We start from the raw sequence: 22960 nt of genomic DNA on the forward strand, positions 1-22960 counted from the left end.
AAGTGAAATTTTGGATACGAGGGAATTAAAGATCCGAGTTTGCAATATTCTTACCCCCGGAGTTACAATGTTTTTCATTACACTTGCGAAGAAAAAACTAAATTTTAAGCGAAATAATTCTTAAATATTGTGACATCAAACTTTTGTCCGCCATTTTGTAATTTCTCGACAGGTTAGGCATCGAAGGCACAACCCTATTTGGCATTCAGTCACGATTAAAAAATATTCTAACCGGTTGTTAAATTATGTAATCAAATTAAATAATTTTAAACATAAACAAAAATATTAAATTAAAAACGTCAGTATTTTAAAAGTAAAACTCGTTTATGCTACCTACTTGGTTTGTATGAATAAGTGACATAATTTAAGAAAAAAGCTATATCTCCCTAGGGAGTTATAGCTTTTTTCACAATCCATAACTCCCGAGGGAACAAAATAGGCCTTTGTCCTTCAGTACACCTGCATGGAATAAGATCTTTTCGAGCAAGTGTGATGAAAAATTATTAACGTAGTTCGAAATAGACTTTGGAGGACACCGTAGTACAGTCAAGGTATTAAATATCGATACGGACAAAGTGCCATAAATATGTACACACTACCTTAATGTATGGGCAATAAGGGCGTGTATACATATTTTTGGCACTTTGTCCGTGCCGATATTTAATACCTTGACTGTACATAAATTATAAGGGTAACGTATATCTACCACATGATGCAAGTTTACAACGGTAAACCCGGTACATTTACCATGAAGTAAAAACTATGAGTTCACTAGATGGCGCTGTGATACAAGCTATGTGATGTGATGTTATTAACAGGTAACGAGGATTCGTAGCCTTGTTAAGAGCCCATTAACGTGCTCACTAGCGCCACTGGAAAATAATTATGATTGTTTAAATTTAACGTTTTTACGTTGCTGGATTCGTCGATCGATGACCTCAAAACAAAAACGGCCGTTTTAACTTTGGACGCCTAGATTGACGAATCCAGCAACGTAATAGTACATTACGATACAAGTGCGAAAAATAGGAAATTCGAAACGAGTGGCGATAAATTAAAACACGACCGAAGGGAGTGTTTTAAATCGACACGAGTTGCGAATTACCTATTCGCACATGTATCGTACAACGTTTTACAGTACATATGGCCCTTTAAATGTTCGACACAGTAACGTAATATGCTACTTCTCGCACTAGTGCTATAAAGTAGCCCCATATGTACTATAAATACTATTATGATGTATTCAAAAGGTACTTATATACAAAATACAGTACGTAGCGGCCCCCTTTTTTAAATATCTATCGTTAAATTTGAATAATCACAATTATTTAGCAGTGGCGCTAGTGAGCACGTTGGTGGGCTCTTAACCCTTTTTCAAACCGCACCAATCTACAAATTTTATCGAAAAATCCAAATTTAGTCCAGTATTGATGATTCATTTGAAGACAAGTCAACAAAAGTCCAATTTAATTTGAACCTTAAATCAAATTGCTAAGGTTTAAATTCTATTTGCGAGTGTTTATGTTCGATAATCGCCTAATACTATGCCTGGAAAAGGATTACTTTAAAAATGGAAAGGGTTTTTTATTTCATAGATCGTTTCTTTACAATGGCACCATTATTTCTTACATAGCTAAATTGGCTTATATGGTAAGCCAACGAGTCTACTGACCTCTTGTTACTTGAACCAAAAAGAATTTGAAATATAGGTGCCACAGTAAATTTACTGCTATCTTTCGACACATGATTAAAACTTTTAGAACGCCATTTGACTTTGATCCTTGTTCCTTATAATTTCACTGATTTGTGTTAAATATGAAAAAGTGGCGCCATTTACTAGGTCAAAGGTATGGCAGTATCGTTTCGAGCGATGGCGCCACATCCTTTAGCCGATGCCCGGTAAGATGGCGCCACTTTTTAGGGTTCCGTAGTCAACTAGGAACCCTTATAGTTTCGCCATGTCCGTCTGTCTGTCCGAGGCTTTGCTCCGTGGTCGTTAGTGCTAGAAAGCTGAAATTCGGCATGGATATATAAATCAATAAAGCCGACAAAGTCGTACATTAAAATATAAAAATTTAATTTTTTTGAGGGTACCTCCCCTACACGTAAAGTAGGGGTGAATTTTTATTTTTTGCTTCAACCCTACAGTGTGGGGTATCGTTGAAAAGGCCTTTCTAAACTAATGGGGGTCTTTAACAAACATTTTTTGATAAAGTGAATATATTCGGAGATAATCGCTCCGAAAGAGAAAAAAAATCGTGGAAGTAGAGCTTAAGAAAGACATTAAATGAAAACTATAGCGGACATGATCAGTTTAGCTGTTTTTGAGTTATCGCAAAAAGTTTCTCCCATAGTAAAAAGACTTACTTTAGACTGATTATGAAAATTTGCCCATTTGTTTAACTCGCGTAAAAGGTACCGTTTCATCCCTTGGTTAACAATTTACTATACTTTAAGCTCCAGTTTAGCTTATTGTGACGGAAGAGTAACTACGGAACCCTACACTGAGCGTGGTCCGACATGCTCTGGGCCGGTTTTTTGATGTTAACACATATCAGTGAAAGAATAAGGATCAAAGTCAAATGGAGTTCCAAAGGTTCCAAAAGTTATAAATGAACTCACGGCCTCTGGAGTCCAAGTCTTACCCAAGACAGTAATTTTTCCACTTTTAATTTATTCTAAGCTTAATAGCATCGTTCGCAGACGTTTCTGCTTGTTAAAAATTAATTTATAATCATCTGTCGAAAGATGGCAGTAAATTTACTGTTGCTACAAATTTTTCTTTGACAACCCACCTCTACTTCAAATTCTCTTTACTTCAACTATGGAAGGTAGAGGTAAGGAATGGAATCTCTATGTACCAAAAAGTGTCATGAGAAAACCTTAAATAGGTGGCCCTACAATACCTAGAATACTTGAAAAAAAAAACAAATCATAGACAGCGCACTTCACTCCGTCAATAACGCCTAGGTTTTTAGCTACTCTAGCGCTACTCTGGAGAGATTTGGAACTATTATTTATAGCTGACAGCTGGACACTTGCAACAGTTCTAACATAAGAAATTTCACTCCTTTTAATTCCACACTCCATAGCTTGAACGAACAGCGGTCTTCCTTTTGCCACAGAATAAGTACCGTACAGAAAACCTACTACCGTGCAGAAAAGAAGGTTCCTATTCCTACAAAACCGTAGTTTGACAGCGATTCAGGGACGAATCATGCTGTCCCTTAAAGGAACAGTTTCACCTCCCTGCTTTTGTTGGCTATAGGCGACATCTGTCGAAAAATATGGCATACTTTCTGTTAATAAGCTTAAAGCCTGTTTCAACTAATATGGCTCACAAGATGGAGTGGCAATCGTGAAAAAAATAACACTACTTATAACAAAGACAGACCTTTATTTTGTTCAAAAAGAAACTTACAAATTAAGCGCTTGATAATAAAAGCAATCTATGCATAGCTTGCGTAGTAGGTACTCTGAACGTAGTGCCTACCTACTTACCTTATGTAGAATGGGATCGACAAAATATCTATATATACCTGATATAAATTTAGTCGGTACCCTTTTACATTATGATATTTATAAAATAAATTAGTTCTCACAAATAAAAGTACCTATGCCTTCCGTGAACCTTACTGAATGTAATTTTAAATTTTAATAATACTTAATAAAACCCGTCAATAATTATATGGTCACAAATTATGAAGACAAAATCCTTCCAAAGTGATGCAAAATCAGGCACTTATTTAGGTAAGTGTACATAGGTAATTGATTTGCATAATTATGAAAGATTAGCTCGCTTTATACTCGGAGCTCGGTTACACGCGATGTCTAACAGCTTGACCTGCGAGTTGCGACGCTTTGTTATCGACTTTCCGTCTAGTTACTATTCTATAGAGTAATTGAAGCGGCGCGGAGTTGTGCTGACGGTACGTCTAGGTCGTATGAATAGCGCTTGGATGTTTAGCTAGAGTTGTCGCTAATAGTGTCCCCGTTGAGGGATGTTGACTTGTGAGGAGTGAAAAGTTTTATGACGGTAGCGATGGCGGCGGGCGGGCGGCGCGCCGTAGGGCGCATGCCCGCCACTGCGCCACTATCGGTGCGCTGCCCCCTGGCGGCTCGCACCGCAGTGAATTGCGTAACAAAGCACACTCGCCTTCAAACGCTACGCCGAAAACTTTCGTCCCGTCCGCGCTCGCGGATTGTACGGGCGCAAAACGACTTAACTTTCCCGCGGCGCGCTTTTCCGAACCAACGCGAAAATTTCAAGAAACTCACCCATATTTTCAGTACACCCAGGATTTCGCTTGCGGCTTTTGTTTTTTTAAGTTTTTCAAGTTGTTAAAGTTGACTGTAAGCGGAAAGTGGAAAAGCATTGTGCGGCAATTTAAACAGTGTAATCGTTACGTGTTGTGTTTAATTGGTTATCATTTGTTTTAGTTTGCTTGTTTTGTTTAATTTGGCGAGTGGTAGAAGCCGCCGGTGGCAGCGCTGGTGGGGAATCGATACCGACTGCGGTGGGAGCGGCGAAAGGTAAATTTTATTAGCTCATTGTTTACCAATAAAATGAAACTGTAGTCTATAGTATATGCTTACTGTTAACAAAAGAAATTGGAAGTAACTTCAAATAAGTTGCCTTCAACAATGAAAAGTTTTATGTGTCATAACTTATTTTGAACTAAGTATAAAAAATTTTTTTTTTATTAAAATACGATCGCATAAAAAGCACCAATAACTTTTATTACCTAACGTAAAGTAATGTAGCCTGAAATGTACCTAGCCGTAGATTTAGTACCGTGTGCTATTTTCCTATCTTCGGACAAACAAAACTTATAAAGTGCCTGAATAAAATGTTTTACTGAGGCGGTTAAATTAAAATAAACCGTAAAATATATCTCTTATGAAATGTTTGTGTAAGTCTTACAGCTTACATAACTTAACTGAAAGTGGTTTTCCAAATTTGGGATCCAGCCAAACGGATGACGTAGGTACATAGTATCCACAGGAAACTAGGTCAAATAAATGGGCTAACACTAACATTTTTACGTTGTACGCAAACTTGTCTGAAATGCCTACTGGAATAGTACTTTAATTAATAAGTATGAATCAGCGTCTAGCGTGCGTAGGCCCCACAGTCGTTTAGCCTGAAAAAGACATTTTTACCAACTATTTTGTGTGAATTTTACAATAGTAGATAATGCTTATAGTGGCATTAAGTCCGTCTCTTGTACTATGCAATGTTTATGTGCAATAAAGTTTAAAATAAATAAATAATTAAAGTACCTAAAAGTTAAGCTCACCTTTTTAACACTATCTTAATTCAGACACTATATAGACGATAGAAAAACTACCTAACTACATTGGAGTAGCTATTTTCGAAATTAACCGCCTCTAAGACGAAAGTGGAGGACCCGCGCGAAATCTCTTTTTCATACATTCAAACGTAGTCCTCATTTTCCTCTCTGGATATTAACATAGTTGAAAATATTTCGACATATTTTTTTTTTATATAGACCATAGCTATGCCCCCTACGTTTGATTTTTTTCAAATTTTTAATTATTATAAGAGTTAGGAGCATTTAAAAATTGTGTATGAAATCGGTTTTTCGCTTCTAATTTTTACAATAATCAGTAAATCGAAAAAAGTCAAACGTCGAAGTATGGCTACGGTTAATATTCTTCAAAGTGAAAATATTTTCCGTTATATCAATATCCAATAAAGAGTATTGTATTGTATCCAGAGAGGAAAATAGGGACTATTTTTGTATAGGGAAACGGCCGTCCCATTTCCTCTTAACGGGTGATTAAAAAAATGAGAATGATTTTCTGTAGATTTATAAACAAAAGTATCTACATAAACAAAAATCCTGTTAACATAGGGACTATATATGTTTGTATAGGGAAACGGCCGTCCCATTTCCTCTTAACGGGTGATTAAAAAAATGAGAATGATTTTCTGTAGACTTATAAACAAAAGTATCTACATAAACAAAAATGCTGTTAATTAAGTTGTTGCTAGTTCTTTTGAGATTCTTGAATTTCAAATGTTTTATTTTTTTTCAAACATTTGCTTTTGTTAGAATGGAGTCGCAACAAGAAACTCTGCGAAAACGTGTTGTACATTGCAATCCTGTGGTGAATGTAAATCTTTCCTCACCTAATTGCAAAGGTTACGCCTAACCCCGCAGCCAACCCTCGTCAATTAATTATCTCCCCATAGCAAGAACTAGCTCTCAGAATCCCGCCGTGAAGGATTTCAACAAAACTTCTAATTGCACACTCGTAATGCTTGTTAGACCACAAAAACGGAAGAAATTGTTTTACTCTGATTGTTGTCCTATTTTTATTCTCTACAAGAGCAGAGGTCAGATTTGATTACTGAAAAGAAAAATATTTTTTGATCCTCTTATTTATGTTATACATATTGAATATTACATACCAATTGGATCTTGAAAAAGAAATAAGCGTAAAACTCAATATATACGAGTAATACGCGTTGGCAATATCGCATTTTACTTATAAGTAAGGAAAATCAATTAGTAATCATTCTAAAAGCTAGCCTAGATTAGTTTTTATAATGTTAATAATGTGTCTATTAAAGTATATTATGTTCTCGCTGCTGAGGTAAAAAGTTGCACGTGTCACGCGATACCAAAGTTACGTTCAAAAGACACAATATAGAGGTTTTCGCTTCGCTCAAAATTCTAAATAAAAATCCTGAACGTAGCGAGTCTGCCTTAGTTCTGAAAATCAGGATATGCAGCACGCAGCACAAGCCAACCGCTTTCTCATGTTGCAAAAATAACAAATCTTTAGATTTTCTTCAAATCGGTTGTTATTTTTGCTCTTGAGCTGACTTGAGGCACTGAACGGTACAAAAAGCCTAGTAATCAAAGAAAGACCTTGTTTACACCACGACCAACGACAATAAATCACATGTATCAAACGAAACTGTCAACACTTGCCATTTGTTTTGTAAGAGGTCATTTTTCTTCAAGCTCAGTGCTAATATACCTAACAATAAGATAAGTGGGTCATTCTACTTTTTACAGCAGGTGTTTGTGTACCCAGAAGAAAGTATTTGATTTTTATATTAGTAAATTATGTATTTTTTAATTGTATATCAATATAAAGCACATTTTAGTGCCACACTAACGATGCCTTGTAACCAAAGTAAAAAATATTTTATCTATTTTTATATTTTAGGGTTCCGTACCCAAAGGGTAAAACGGGACCCTATTATCCGTCCGTCCGTCTGTCACCAGGCTGTATCTCAAGTACCGTGGTAGTTAGACAGTTGAAATTTTCACTGTTAATGTATTTCTGTTTCCGCTTTATCAACAAATACTAAAAAGTACGGAACCCTCGGTGGGCGAGTCCGACTCGCACTTGTGCGGTTTTTTTTTAATAATTAACAAAGTTGTCATTATGAGTAAAATGGCAGGGACGGTAACATATGTAGTTGTATGTTTGCAAACTACAAGCAAAAAAAAAAGCCAAGGGTCAAATATTGAGGCCTATTCTGTGCTTATCATGTTTTAGTAGCTAGTGTGCCTAAGTTAAATAATCGCAAAAACCTGCAGTAATAAGTAGAATGACCCAAGTAAAGTTTCCAGTGTTAAGATAATTTGTAGATTTTAAAACGATAGATTCATTAAAAACTTGGGTGTGATAAATACGGGTGGGGCACTCAGGGACCGTTATCGGTCTTCAATTAATTTGAAATGAACGTCTCTTTATTGAAGATGTTTCTTTAATATTCTTAAATGATTAACTTGCCTATTTCACTTATCTATAAATAAATCACAAACGGAATAAGCTAATTTTAGTAGGTCTTGACTCTATTTTACAAGCTTTTGTTGAATTTAATAAAGGTATATGAATGTTTGGGTCAAATCTTGCAAGCTAAATTAGACCCACTTCTCATTATTCGATTGAGCTGAAACTTATATAAGTAATATGATAAGTAAGGGTCACAATGCAATATTAGATATGGTACTATCGAGCTGATTTAATGATGGGTATAGTTTTATAGCGTGTGATAAAACAACGCAACCTAATTGAGTTTGGGTTTGCTAGAATTGTCTGGATAAGTATTAGTTGCGTGAGGAAATAAAAGCTTGTACCTACAAAAAATTAAATTTTTGTCTAAATTTATTACTATGCTGTTAGAGAATGGTAGTGAGAATACTTTTGACGCTTAGTCTGATCCACTACTTTTGAGGCTGACTGTACCTCCTTGCTATATACCTACTTTGACTGTGATAGACGGTAGGCGTATATTTATACCACACGCCTTTTAGTGATCTATTGACCATTTAAATTGGGTACCAATTTCCACATTACTTTCGATGTAAATGACAGTAATCATTTGTCAGCTATGTAAGGATGACATGCAATTACCTTAATTGATGGCGGGTCAATATCTTTAATAAGGCGGTATCAGAATCATAACGAAAAGTTACGAGCCTAGTAAAGTTGTACGTGACTGCGGCACTGCTTATCATATTTGTAGGTAAGTATATACAGGGTGTTTATTCCGTCACCTGCAATAATCGGGGTGAATATATAGATCATATTGAGCCCCTTTTACTATGGGACCAATTCCGAACTCGCGAAAAAAAAATTTTACTCTCGTATAGAAAATGTCAAGGTCAGACAGCCAAAATGCATGAAACAGACACAAATTTTTTCGCGATTTCAGGATTGATTCCATAGTAAAGGTTGCTCATTGTAACCTACATATTTACTCCGTAAATTATTGCAGGTGACTAAATAAACACCCTGTTTAAATGTGTGCGTAGATAATGTTTCAAAAAATAATTAACTTTATACTTGACATAATGAGTTTTTGTATAACGTTACATTTATGTTTTCTTATGATCTACTTTGTATGGCTAATATTTAATATATGTACTTAAAGGATTATTTTATTAAGTAATTTTAATTTTATATTATTTAATCAAAATATATTCGCTTCTGCGAAGAGTCACAGTTCCAACCTTGTTTTTGCGAATTATATATTATCGATCGTAATACCTATTTTTGGCGCTAATCACGACACGTTGTCGTTGTGCCTCTACGAAGCAATTTCGCTACATACCATGAAACCTATGTAATCGGCTACGCCCGTAGCACACCGGTGAATGTGTTAAATTAAAAAAGCATTGGAAAAAAGTGGAAGTTTGCATGATAATGTATATCATATATTTTTTTTAGTTTTATCATTCTGTTATTTTAGAAGTTACAGAGGGGGCGGGGGGACACATTTTACCACTTTGGAAGTGTCTCTCGCGCAAACTATTCAGTTTAGAAAAAAATGATATTAGAAACCTCAATATCATTTTTGAAGACCTATCCATAGATACGCCACACGTATGGGTTTGATAAAAAAAATATAATTTTTTTAATTTTATGACGTATTAAAAAAACTACTTACTAAATCTCGTTCAAACCAATTTTCGGTGGAAGTTTGCATGGTAATGTACATTGTATATTTTTTTTAGGTTTATCATTCTCTTATTTTAGAAGTTACAGGGGGGGGGGGGACACATTTTACGACTTTGGAAGTGTCTCCCGCGCAAACTAGTCAGTTTAGGAAAAAAATATATTAGAAACCTCAATATCATTTTTGAAGACCTATCCATAGATACCCCACACGTATGGGTTTGATGAAATTTTTTTTTGAGTTGCAGTTCTAAGAATGGGGACCCCCCAAAATTTATTGGTTTTTTTTTCTATTTTTGTGTAAAAATCTTACCAAGTTTGAACAGTATAGTTCTTATAGTTTCGGAAAAAAATGGCTGTGACATAAACGGACAGACAGACGGACATGACGAATCTATAAGGGTTCCGTTTTTTGCCAATTGGCTACGGAACCCTAAAAAGGGACTCGCAAAGAGGAAGTACCAATATAGCCCTGATCACGGGATAACTCTATATCTTTTCATTTTTCCAAGCAAAATTCAAACAGATGTTCTCTTAAAATGGTTTATATTCCCATTGTGCGCGGAAAGCCCCGTAGCCGGAAGCTCGTTCCGACGGGATTAGTTCAAGCTTTCCGATGCTTTCAGAGCTGACTAACAATTGCTAATCATTTCCTACTTTGTTACCTCTATTACCCCGTTGAATTTCATGATGTTTCTGATAATGTTACCCCGTAATTAAGGGTAATTATAGCATTTATTATCAAGATTTATCGGCCCGATTTGAGCCTTAATGTACCTACGTCAAACAAAAACATCACTTTTGACACTTTATCCGATCCATATCGTATCTGGAGCAAATTTTTGACGTATATTAACATAAACAGAAACATTGTGTTGGACATAGGACTTATGGGTCCACTATAATTGTAATTTAATTTATGTAATTTTGTCCGATTTGTCTTATTGTTCGATAAACACTAAAAGTTAAAAAAATGTTTACTATCCAATTCCTTAACCTCTTCCGGTCCCATAATACGCGATGGTGCCGCCGCTATGATGTTTTTTCGCTATAGGTAGGGGGCAAAAAACGCTACGGGTGTAGCGCTGCGAGTCTAGTAATTTCCTATTGTTTTTATACTGAGGCAGGCGTTTTAAATTAAATAATCTACCTTAATCTCAATGCGTCCCTCTCAAATTAATTAAAGTAGAAGACTTATGTGAGATTACGCATGTGATGTATGAATACAATATGATACAAATACAGTTTGGATGCTCTAAAGAGGGTATATGTATGAAAATTGTTTGCACTAATATTGAAATCAAGTTAGATTAACATTTTGCACTTCTAAATAAGTCTGCAGTGAATGTCGTGGACCGTAAGGGACTTATCACACTTGCGATTTGCGAGCGAGTTGAAAGCGAAGCGAGCACGCAGCGAGTTCGCCGCGAGTGCGTAACGATCTCGCCGCGAGCGCGTAACGAGTTCGTCGCGAGTGCGTGGCGATTTCGCCGCGAGCGCGCAGCGAGTTCGCCGCGACTAGAAATGGGCCGCCGTGCTGTATATTCGTCAGCAAAATTCATTTCTACCCACTTTAGTTTATTTACTATCACGTTTATTATCTACGAGTGTCAGCGGAAGCATGTCATGTTGGATCACTTGTAACAATTCGTAAAATGTAAGTCTTGACATTCGCAGGTAGGAACGAAATTTTTTGGGATTATTTTTTATTCGTTTGCAAAACAGAACATAGTAGTCACTCTCTTACAGTCGATTAATTATAAATGGATCCTCCCAAAACCGTCTCTTCTGTCTTTGTTTTTGTTTCTTACGTCTCCGAAGCAATAAAGCTAACAGAAGTGTTTCCTCGTCGGAATCCATTTTGTAACTGACTGTCCAAGGCTCAGGTCACTATCAGCGATTTTCCCGCGAGTACGCTGCGAATTCGTTGCACGCTCGCGGCGAAATCGTCACGCACTCGGGGCGAACTCGTAACGTGCTCGCGGCGAAGTCGTTGCGTGCTCGCCTCGCTTTCAACTCGCTCGCAAATCGCAAGTGTGATAAGGCCCTAACCAATTCAATATCGACTGGCGCACGTCATGATTTTTATTTGGACTACCTTCGAGCTCGTAAAATGGGAATGGGAAATGGACGTATAATGGCTATCGGGCTTCGGACAACACTTTGATTAGCACTTCGTGTAATAGATAAGTACACATACATAATACTTACCTGTAGGTTATTCATTGCGGCCAATAGTTTTTTTTTTCACAATAATTCGATATTTTGTCAGTTATGTAGAAATTTACATAGAGCAATCAGATTCAATTCTACAAAAAAAAAATACTTTTTACCACACCAACTGGTAAAGGCTCTCTTGATTGTTCAAAAACGGATGAGAAAGTTGCATTATATCCACATGTGTGACAAAGTAATCTGATGCAAATGTTGAGTTGTTTCCTTATGTTAATGAATTTTGAATGATGAATATTTAATAAAGTTCTTTTGGATTTGATTTTGTTTGACATTTTACAGTTAGAATTTTCCTCGCGTTAGTGTGGTGAAATTATTGTGTTTCACTCTAGGGTAAGTTGTTGATCAGTGAAACACCACAAGTTCAAACCTTCCTATCTCTGTTGTTTTTAAAGTTATGAGTATGATATTTCGTACGAAGATAAACAATTTAGTTGGCTATCGTATAGAATTCTTGATTTCTACTTATCTTTAACAGTTTCTGTATTATAATCCTTTTTTTTTAAAATGAGTTTTGTTTCATTGTGTACTTATGCATGTTTTCAATGAAACACTCCAATTTTTACAGTGAAACAAATGTAATAATATTAGTCTACCTTGAAACATCGTTAATAAACGTTGAAACAGTGTTATAAATACATGACATTAATACATATATGCTTTAAATCAATTAATGAGAAAGGAACGGAAAAAATAGTGGTACCCTGAAATTGGTTATTTAAGAGGTTTCCGACATATGGAATGCTTATAAGATTGCCGAAATATATAAGAACGAAAGACTTGTATCATTGTACACAACTAAAGTTTCATTGTGAATCGAGAATCTGGTCGGCGCGTACGGCATGCTGCAAGAAAGGTACGCCTTTTATGTCCACGGAGCATGATTGCCAACTAGGTGGGCCCGGGAGGGTTTTGAGCATCTCTATGCTTGCTATCATACACTTTCTGGCAACATAGTGTTTTATAAATATCGTGAAGTTTCATTGTGTACGACTGTTTTAATGTTAGACATGTGACCTTAAACCTTGCCATCAATGAAACATTCAACATATAAACCATCCTATATCAGTCGTTGCTAAAGTTAAATATCTTATATGTTGCCATAGGATAGACAAATTATCATAAACTTTCATGGTATTTTACTTTCACAAATTTCGCATAAATTCTTTAATTATTTAAAAAAATAATGGTTTTGTTTCATTATGTACTGGAACTTGGTATTCAGTGAAACACCTGGACTGTTACAATGCCGTTTCATTGTCAACAAAAAATGGCATTGGTAATCAACAGTGAAACAATGCTATACGGCCAAGTAGGTTGATCATTTAGATAAAAGTGTAGAAAAAAAAACAAAAGTAGAATGGTCAAAAACAAATTATGAAAGAAATGAAATTTCGGTTATTAATCGGTTTGTGGATCCGCAAAACCGGTTATTAACCGAGCCTAAAAATCTCAGTTACCGGTTTTCGATTAACCGGTTTCTAATCCCTAGTTGGCAGCCAACGCTCTACTGCCCTCTACTGCATGGTATAGGTTTTTAATAACCACTCTATAAAACATTGACTACTCCGCCTTTTGCAAGGCAATGTATGGAGGTGGTTTCCAGATTATTGGCATAAAACGAATTTGTTAAACAATTCTTGAAATGAACATATTCACAAAAACAACTTAAAAACCAATCTAAAATAATTTTATAAAAATGGTAACCTATTGCAATTTATGACTTGGTCTACAATTCTACATAATACATAATGGTACATAATATACAATGAAACACGAGACATGATTCATTGTACACTATTGTAAAAATGGAAACTTGTTGCAATTTCTCACTCGGTCTACAATAAAACTACATAGTATACAATGGAACATGAGACCTGTTTCATTGTACACTACATACACATGTTTCATTGTGAGACAACGGGATGTTTATTCAAACAATTTAACAAAACTGCACCAAAGAGTGAACGATATTTAAAAATATTTAGCTCCAAAGAAACTTTAATACACATAGAACACAACAAAAAATTAAATAACACCAAACTCGTTTCTATTTCATGGTTAAAAATCGAGAAAAATAAATAAACCAACTTACTTTTGCCACACGAATTTATATTAACGCGCGCAGCAACGTGCTCTTTCCCCGAGGCTTAATCGCGTATTGGAGAGGCGCGGGGGGTCCCTGAGCCCCTCCTTGCTTGATAGCCGGCATTAACTGGTAACACCTAGTTTCCGAGATATTGCAAAGTTTCACTGTGTCCGTTTGTTTCAACCTAGGACAACTGACCCTATAGCAAATTTTGTTTAACTTACTTAGGGTTACAAGGCACGAGTGTAACCCTCGCAACACTCAAGATTCCACTTTTTGGACTCGTTCGCTTGCTCGGTTTTCAATATTAGCAAGAGCGGTTAAACAACAACTTTGCCCCCTTGTAAAATAAATAACTATTAAAAATTATATTGATATAAGATTAGTTTTTAACAGCCACAAGGTCCTAGCTGCCGCCCATACGATAGAAGTAACGCCCTCATTTTAAAACAACTTGCGGATATGACATGAAACTTGGCAAGGACATTAATGTAACGTATACCTATGTCTGGTTAGTACAAGTTTTCGTTGCTATAATTTGTAATATACAGAAAATAGATCGAATCAACGTTTTACATAAAACACGTGTACACGCTCTATTTATTTTGTACATATTTACAATTTTTACCAACGAAAACTTATACCAGCTCAAGGGCAAAAATTATTGAAATTTTCTCAAAAACGACCGAAGTGCCGTTGTTCTAAGTTCTATGTACACAGGTTGTACCAATATGTGACAAGCTCGTCTTTACTTAAAGTACGCTTGTGGTGAGGCAGAAGTTTTAATGGGGCCGTGACTGGCTGTCACTTACCTCCGGGGCTAAGAACAAATGCTTCTGGCTATAATTAAATTACTTCGAGCTACCCTTCGGTTGCCTTTAAGTATTTGTAATTATTATTTACAAAATGGCGTCGGTAACTTTTTATAGTTATTAAGCTCTTGACAGTTAAGTAACACATCAAATAATTACAATTGGTGGTACAGTCAGCATCAAAAGTAGCGGATATGACTACGCGTCAAAAGTATCTACCATTCTCTAATAACTTAACTAAAACAGACGTGTTTCTATATGAACTTATAGAACAATCAGACACAGCCCGATTCGAACTTTAAGATACGTCTTATATTCGGTCGAAATACGAGATAGTATCAATAGTGACGTTTTTGTTTGCAAGAACGTCACTTCCATCTTTATCTTAAAGCTCGAATCGTGCCGCGTGACTGGTACTTTTCAAAGCGAACTGTACAGATGATACAGATCCCTTTGAAAAGTAATCCAGGGTGGCAAATACTTTTAGCGCGTTGTTTCATACGCCACTATTGATGCTGACTGCACACCCATTTTCTAGGTTATTGTCATTTTAGAGCACGTATGAAGTGATTTCACAATGACTCAAGGGGTTTTCAAATTGTTTACGTGGCAAATTATGGCGTAAGTAAATACCTAAGTCAAAGGTCAGTAAAGGTTATTTGACAACCTATGAATTATACTTACAATATTGCAAATATTTTATACGGAGATGAGTCAAACATTTTAATTGAGTAATAGGTATTAAATGATTTATTTTACTAATTGATATTATAATCAATATTACTGAAGCTCTTTATTTAGGTACATATTAGATATATACAAAGGTATTACTATAACTAGCTTAAATATAAAATAGACTCTTGAGGCATTGTACCAAGGATGCTGGCGGCATTTCCTCGTTGTACCGCAATGCTGATACGTTGTGTAGGGCGAGGAAGCCGCCAGCACTGCGGTTAACAGTTACGTTCACCAGACGATCATACTCAGCTACAGTTCGAACAGAAACTTTATAAAAATTATGATGATTCAGTAAACACAACATACTTGCATTCAATTTTATAAATAAATGGTACCTACAAATCTAATATTTCAATGTCGGTTCCTTCCGGTCGTAAGCTTGCTCGGTTGTCTAGATATTTCATACAACTAGCAACGAAATATTTTTACTTTGTAGACAATTTATCATCAGCAGCAACGGCAGGAGGTTCTGGATATGAATCTTGGTATTTAACAACAAATAATATTATTTTATGAAATACTATTTGATTTGTATTTTATGTATTGTAATTATAACCTGAAATAGATAGCAATAGATTTTGGCATTTATTTGTGGTTATCACAAATATATGTTCCTGAGTTGTGAAAGTTTTCCATGTATATATAACTGTAAGTATATTATATAGTAGTCGTCTAGTACCCACGATATAAGCCTTACCTACTAAGCTTACTGTGGGACTAAGTAAAGCTGTGTAAATGAATCCTATAATAATTATTTATAGACAAGGCAGTGTACAGGCGGATCTGTGCCAACTCAATGCCGATAACTGGCAGGAAGTGGCACAGGATCGGGACAGGTGGAGTTCTCTCGTTTTTGAGGCCAAGACTCTCTTTGGATCACTGCGCCACAATAGTTAGTTTAGTTAGACAAGGTTAAGGCAGTGTCTTACGTGAGCGAATAAATCGCGAACGCGAAACGGCGCGGAGCAGATGCATTCAATCCTTTGTCACCTATGGAAGTGTCCTACGTGGGCGATCTCCGAATGCCGTTGGGCCGCCGCGCAGCGCCGCGTCGCGTCGCATTCGCGAGTCATCGCTCACGTAAGCCGCTGCGTTAGGCATGTCCATATAATCAGCAACATAATAACTGTGTAGATATACAATTTGGTACTTAGTCTCTTAGCCGTGGGTTATAAAGAACATGATATAACTACATAATATACGTATGTTAGTGGCTTTATACCTATTTTGTATATTGCGCCGTGCCCTTAGCTGCCAAGTATGTTTGCCTGAGACTTTGACAGCTGTTTGCTCAAAGGTGGCTGAATAACAAAAATGTAAACCAACCTTGATTTTTTTATAAATGTTTACGTTGTACATGCACGCAACGCAATGATGTATACAATGAAACGGTTAATTAACTAACATTTAATTTTATTTGATGAACATAATGAACAGCCTTAGTGTTCACCAAGAAGTTTAGTTTTCTTGTCTGTGTATGTGTCGTGCGTGTGTGTATGTATAGCAGGAAGGTACATACATGCCTTTGAAAAATGTAAATCTTTTGTTTACTTTGCAACTGACAATGAGATAACGGGATCTCGCAAGAATGGAGCTTTTTACAGCTCCGCAACGTTCTGGAGATGCTATCTTCCTCAGACTCGTGTAACGACGTACTTCCCTTGTGTGCAGTGATCATTAAAAAATAGAGCTTTTTACGTCTTACTTGGCAGCATTTTAAATCTAGGTGAAAATATACTTCGTATTTAAACTTTTGCACGAGCGCTGACTTACGCTATAAGGTGTAGCAAAGCAAACCGGCTAGCATGAGTTGCGTTCTCGCGCGCAAGTCTATAGCAGGTCTGATGTCCTTATGTATCCATAGAGGCTTACAACTCTGTGTTCACTTACCATTAGGCGACCCGAAGGCTTATTTGCCACCGTCGTAATATTAAAAAATATACATACATACTAGAGCAGCGCAGTAAGATGCCAAAGAATTAAGCCCCCAAATGCATTACCTACTCTGGTTCCTGGTAAATAAGAAGAGTCGACACAAAAAATAATTATGGATACTTGCAATACAGATTGGTTGCTAAACAAGTCCCATAAATTTGCCTTAACTGGCTTCTGCCCGCGATATCGTCTGCGTGGAATGATAATGATGATTGATAGAAACTATGCTATATAGCATAATGTACTGTATATAATGTACTTATATAAGTACATTTATTTAAACAAATAAATTACAAGTAAGAAAATAAACACTTAAATAGAGGAGATATTCAAAGGATTTAAATACTAATACTAAAAATAAAACTAATAAAATATAAAGATAAAAAATGTTTATTTCCACAATTAAGTACAAAGACAAAAAAAAATAGCACGTGAGATAAAACAAAACACACTTAATTGCACAAAAAAATATTTAAACAATATACAAATTTAACTTAAAAATAAAATAACTAACTATAAAAGTCCTTCAATCATTTAGTTCTGACATAAAAACTAATAAAATTAACTTAGAAATACTTACATAAAAGAACTTCTAAATTTTGCCCCTTAGGCAAAGTGCCCATTACCTATGCAGGAAGCATTCCCACGCTGGATTGCGAATATAGAAATGGCCAATCTTTGCGCGAGAAAGCCGCCCGCGCGAGGGTCACCTGAGGCCCCCCTCAAACGTTTGCTGAGTGCCTTGTGGAGCCCCCGTGCCCCCCATGGGCCTAGTGTCTTATATTCTTTCCCGGACCTCAAACTATCTCCATACCAAATTTCGTCTAAATCTATTCAGCGTGAAGAGGGAACAGACATATAAACAAGCAGAGTTACTATCGCATTTGTAATAAATAAAATAAATAAATGTTATAGGACATTATTACACAAATTGACTAAGTCCCACGGTAAGCTCAATAAGGCTTGTGTTGCGGGTACTTAGACAACGATATATATAATATATACATATTTATAAATACTTAAATACATAGAAAACATCCATGACTCAGGAACAAATATCCATGCTCATCGCACGAATAAATGCCCTTACCAGGATTTGAACCCGGAACCATCGACTTCATAGGCAAGGTCGCTACCCACTAGGCCAGATCGGTCGTCATAATATCAATAATTCAAAATGTAAAAAAAAAATCTGCAAGTAGCAAGCTCTTTTAATAAGAATAATAATAAAGAATATATTTATTTCAAGAATTTGGCATTACAAGAGCAGCAGTACATTGATCCCCACACTAGGCTCAGCCTGTGACGGGAATCTCAGAGAAGTATCGAAATGGTGCGGTTCTTATTTTAACAGAATATAAAATTGTTAAATTAAATATAAGTTTATTTTTATTATATGACTAACTATCAAACTAAGTACAAAGACAGTTAAAAAGGTCTCAGTAAGTTGTGTATAAGTGAAAGTGTTTACGTGAGGGTATGTTTGTATGTATGTGAGTATGTATGTATGAATATGAGTGTGAATAACTACGGAATGTGTGAGAAAACAGAAGAAAAGAAAAGTAGCTGTACAAGTCAATATAACATTTATGATATATGATATAATGACATGAAAAATTGATTGTTATGTGTATAAAATCCATACATATGTGTGTTAGTTACGAACCCATATGAAATGTATAACTATCGTTCATAATTCATGGTTTCATAATACAACTCTTGGAAAATATCGACCGCTGTTTTCCCGGAACAAACATTTGTGTCACAGGCATTCTTTGAGCGGCGCACAAACGTATTATCAAACCATTAAATGCTTACCTAGTCCATAATTTCCAGTCCAATCATTCGGACGGCTTAACTATTAAACTAGGTATAGCTAGATAGATTTATACGTAACTCGTAGCTATGAGCTACGTATAAATCTATACAATTTTATTTCTATAACATTTGACTAACTAACTTTTCTTCTTACAGAATCCACTCTGTAGAACATAAAACATAGAATAAAACTACGTCGAGGCTTTGTAAGAAATCATTTATTTTTTGTTGTATGCACAAAAGATTTGTCCATATTATTATTTTGTATCTGAAACAAAAAAAAAAAAACATGTTAGCTGATCGACAATTTCACTTTAAAAAGTGACATCGCCACATACCTATCATAATACATAGTTATATCGCCTGGAACTCATCAACATCTGTTACTCTCTCTATATAGTCAAAATAGGCTTTTGAAACGCGATATTCGAAATCCATGAAATCGCTTCATTGATATTACAAAGTTTCACGACAAGTCTACGACGGAAACACCGAAACAGAGATACCAATCGGTGCTTTATCGAATGTTAGAATCATTGCATGTCTATTTACATTTTAGCAAAAATAGATGCACAGAGTTCTGTGGTTCAAAGGGTCTTAAGTTACCAATATAATAATGGCATTTAGGATATTAATGCTCTAGGTTGAAAGGGTTGGCATGCAAGCGCTTGGCAGACATGAGCGAGTCAATCACTCTGGCGAACCAGTAAATAAACGCTTTCCAATTATGAATACTTATTACTGGTCTTGTGCGGCTGTAGCACAATCGCATTTTTATCACCTGACATCATGCCTGTCACGTTCTAATAAGGATGTAAGTGCGAAAGTGACAGGCATAATGACAAGTGTTAAAAATGCAACCATGCTGCCACCGCTGGTCATATTTGGGGACTTGACTCGATTGGTCTCATGCAACCAATAGGAATAAGTCCACTGACAATTAGAAGCTGACACGTCCATTGCGCCCGAGCATTGTACCTGTCTCACTCACTCATATCCCAATGCTAACGTTCGATGATAGATCTTCATTGCTAAAAGCTATTTTCACACCACGCAAATTAGAAGTGTGGACACACGTGTGTTTCGGAAATAGCATTTCTTTGTTAGCGAATTGGATTGAGACATTGTTATGAAAAGATTTATTGTTTTTTTACAGGCTTTGTGTTAGTGTCAAGGTCAAGGTCTTTAGAAATAGCCGTATTAACGCTTTTTATATAGGATATAAGACGATAAGTCATGCCAATTGTTCAGCAGTTATTTAACGCTTAAAAAAATTACTTTCACTTTATTGTGTAGGTACGTGTTTCTTTTCATTACATCGTTGTAAAGTTATATCCTGAGTCGCATTTAGAAACATCAATTCATTCTTTCTTTTCTGAATATGACCTCGTATTTATCATATGGATTATTTTCTTACATAATTATAGGTAAGGTAAAACAAATTACACGAACCGACAAACAATTCGAACAACAGATTGGCGGGTAGAGGTTTAATTGTAGATCGTGTCATTCACGAAGACGCGTGCCTTTACTCGTATTGTCATGTAATTAAAGGTTAGATTTGACAAATCTGCGCGTCATCGTGGATGACACGAATAATAATGGTTAAAACAATTATAACATTAAATGAATATTATTTTTAGTTTATCGCCATCACTATTCTAATAGGCTGCAAGGTGTAATCACCTACGACTGGCAAGCTTTTTAATTATTTATAAGGGCAAAAGTAGGTCTCCACGAATCGATTAGCGGCCAAGCCTTTAAATGTCAATCGGTCTTGGTACCTAATGACCCGTAATTTTTAAATCTCAAGCCCAGGTAACGAACGCCTGTTCCGAATTTGGAAAACTTTTTAAAATGTCGTTCTTAGGTAGAACAGGGAGGTTGCGGTAATCCAAGGGGATTTGTACAATTGGTCCAACATGGCACCGCTGCTCCTGTTTTTAGGTATTTCAGTTACGCCATGTTAAAAAATTTACGGCTATTTAATGTGAGCATGTCCTTGTAAAGGTCTCAACTCAACTTCACCTTTAAAGTTTATGTGATAAAATAAACAGGAGTAAAAGTTTTAGTGCAACACATAAAACGGTATATTCTTGTTTATTAATAAAAGGCTAAAGTCGCTTTGCCGCCATTACGTAAAGTTTAAAGACCTCGAGCAAAATCGATACTAATGGAGTAGTTATATGCTACTAACAATTTATATTTCTCGAAAATAGCATAATTATTGATTATGGCGGGAGCTTCGCGTGGTTCTTTTAATACTTTTATACATGCTAACACTATTACTGTGAGGGGGCAGGTGTAGGGAACCTCACTCAACAGGGTGTTAAAAGCAGGTACCAGGACGACGATATTTGAGTATTAATGGTAATAAGAGGCACCCGTAACAAGACAGGCACGAGGTTAGCCCTCTGATGCAGATACATACATAACATTAAAAAACATTTTCTTAAATTACCTACAACTCTAAACTTACAATTTATGTGCCTTTAGGATTAGGTAGAATAGGTAGCCTACTAGATGATATGCACTATAAACTGCACTACTACTTTTAAACAAATAAATATTTTAAATCAAAAATACTATGAACGTAAAGTAAGTTGCTTCTTGAGCTTATGGAAGCAATATGGTATGTTGGAAAATGAAGATGTTTTAATTGATCGAAGTTTAGGATCAAACTGAAAATCAAAACTAGCAAAAGGAATTCCAAAAAAAGATTTGAATTTTGAAATTTAGAATGTGTATGTGCTTGAACTAATAGGAAAATTGATCGATGATGATAGTTCCGTTATACGCATCGTTACAATCACCATTACTAATTTAATAATGTCATATAATACCGACTATCAGGGAAGTCTCACTACGTTATACATACAGATTGGGTGGTCGAAGTTTATCAGCTCATATTTACATAAATAAGTAACGAGACCTTACACTTATACATGCAGGTAATACTTAGGTACCTAATACTTATAAACCAAAAACTATGTGTGAATGAAGAATGTAGTAAAGTATAATAAGTTTGGCGTTAATATTAAAACACCAGTTGCCACACTTGCCACCTAAACCTTGCTACGCAGTCTATGGCAATCGACTCTTGAACTTGGTATTGATAGTTGAGTACCTATTAGTATCTGTTACGCAGTCTACGACGTAGCCGGGCGTAGTTTACCGCGTAGCAAACCTGATATCGTCTTACGTTATTTGATGATGGCATATTGAAAGCGTGAGTATTATTAAGTAAATGGACTTGAGTAGGAAAATTAAATATTGTCATAGACTGCACAAATAATATGTTTCTCCATAGTTATTATCGATAGTTTGAAGAAGCGCTTAAGAAATGCATTGAGATTATTCAGATTGACAAGGATAAGGGGCAGCTTTTCCGATTTGGAGGTGCCGAGTGCCAACGACCATCGTAATCCGCTAAGCCGACAAGCATAAGTAAGCTTACTACGGCGGCTGTTTTGGCAGCTATTTAGAACCGATTCAATATTTATTGAATCGGTTTAGTATAAAAGTATAAAGATTATACGGTTTGGAGGTCAGGAGTAATCTCGTGAAAAATTGTAACAATACAGTAACATATTTTTAACTTTGCAGCTTAATTATTGATGTTGCTCCCAAACGGTATTCCGTATTTTTTTTCGAACATAGGTGTGTGGCAAGAACTGCCCACTAGCTAACTAACTAGTGTTGTTCGTGAACTTTTTGCAATTACATATTATATTTAGATCACATTTATTTTAGGTTCATAGTCTGTGGCTCGCGATAACTTTACAGAGTACCTACACCACCGACTGTAGGTAATTGTAATGATGTGCAAATTGCGGAAGATTTTCTAAAAGGGCCAGAAATTTCTGGAAAATTCAATGGAAATTTCTAT

At 35.9% G+C, this 22960-nt stretch overlaps 1 protein-coding gene across 25 annotated transcripts in view; it reads left to right on the forward strand.

Moving 5' to 3' along the window:
* The first annotated feature begins 3458 nt into the window (after positions 1-3458).
* Positions 3459-22960, forward strand: part of LOC133520659 (glutamate-gated chloride channel) — a 120675-nt gene continuing 101173 nt past the window's right edge. For 2 of the 25 annotated variants that reach the window (XM_061855221.1, XM_061855224.1), the window contains exon 1: positions 3813-4533. The gene's annotated coding sequence lies outside the window, so the exon portion shown is untranslated. Of the gene's footprint in view, positions 4534-22960 lie in introns of all 25 variants that reach the window. The other 23 variants (XM_061855226.1, XM_061855223.1, XM_061855232.1 and 20 more) reach the window with 20 other exon arrangements.

Source organism: Cydia pomonella, chromosome 8 (assembly GCF_033807575.1).
Source record: "Cydia pomonella isolate Wapato2018A chromosome 8, ilCydPomo1, whole genome shotgun sequence".
NCBI classification, from domain to species: Eukaryota; Metazoa; Arthropoda; class Insecta; order Lepidoptera; family Tortricidae; genus Cydia; species Cydia pomonella.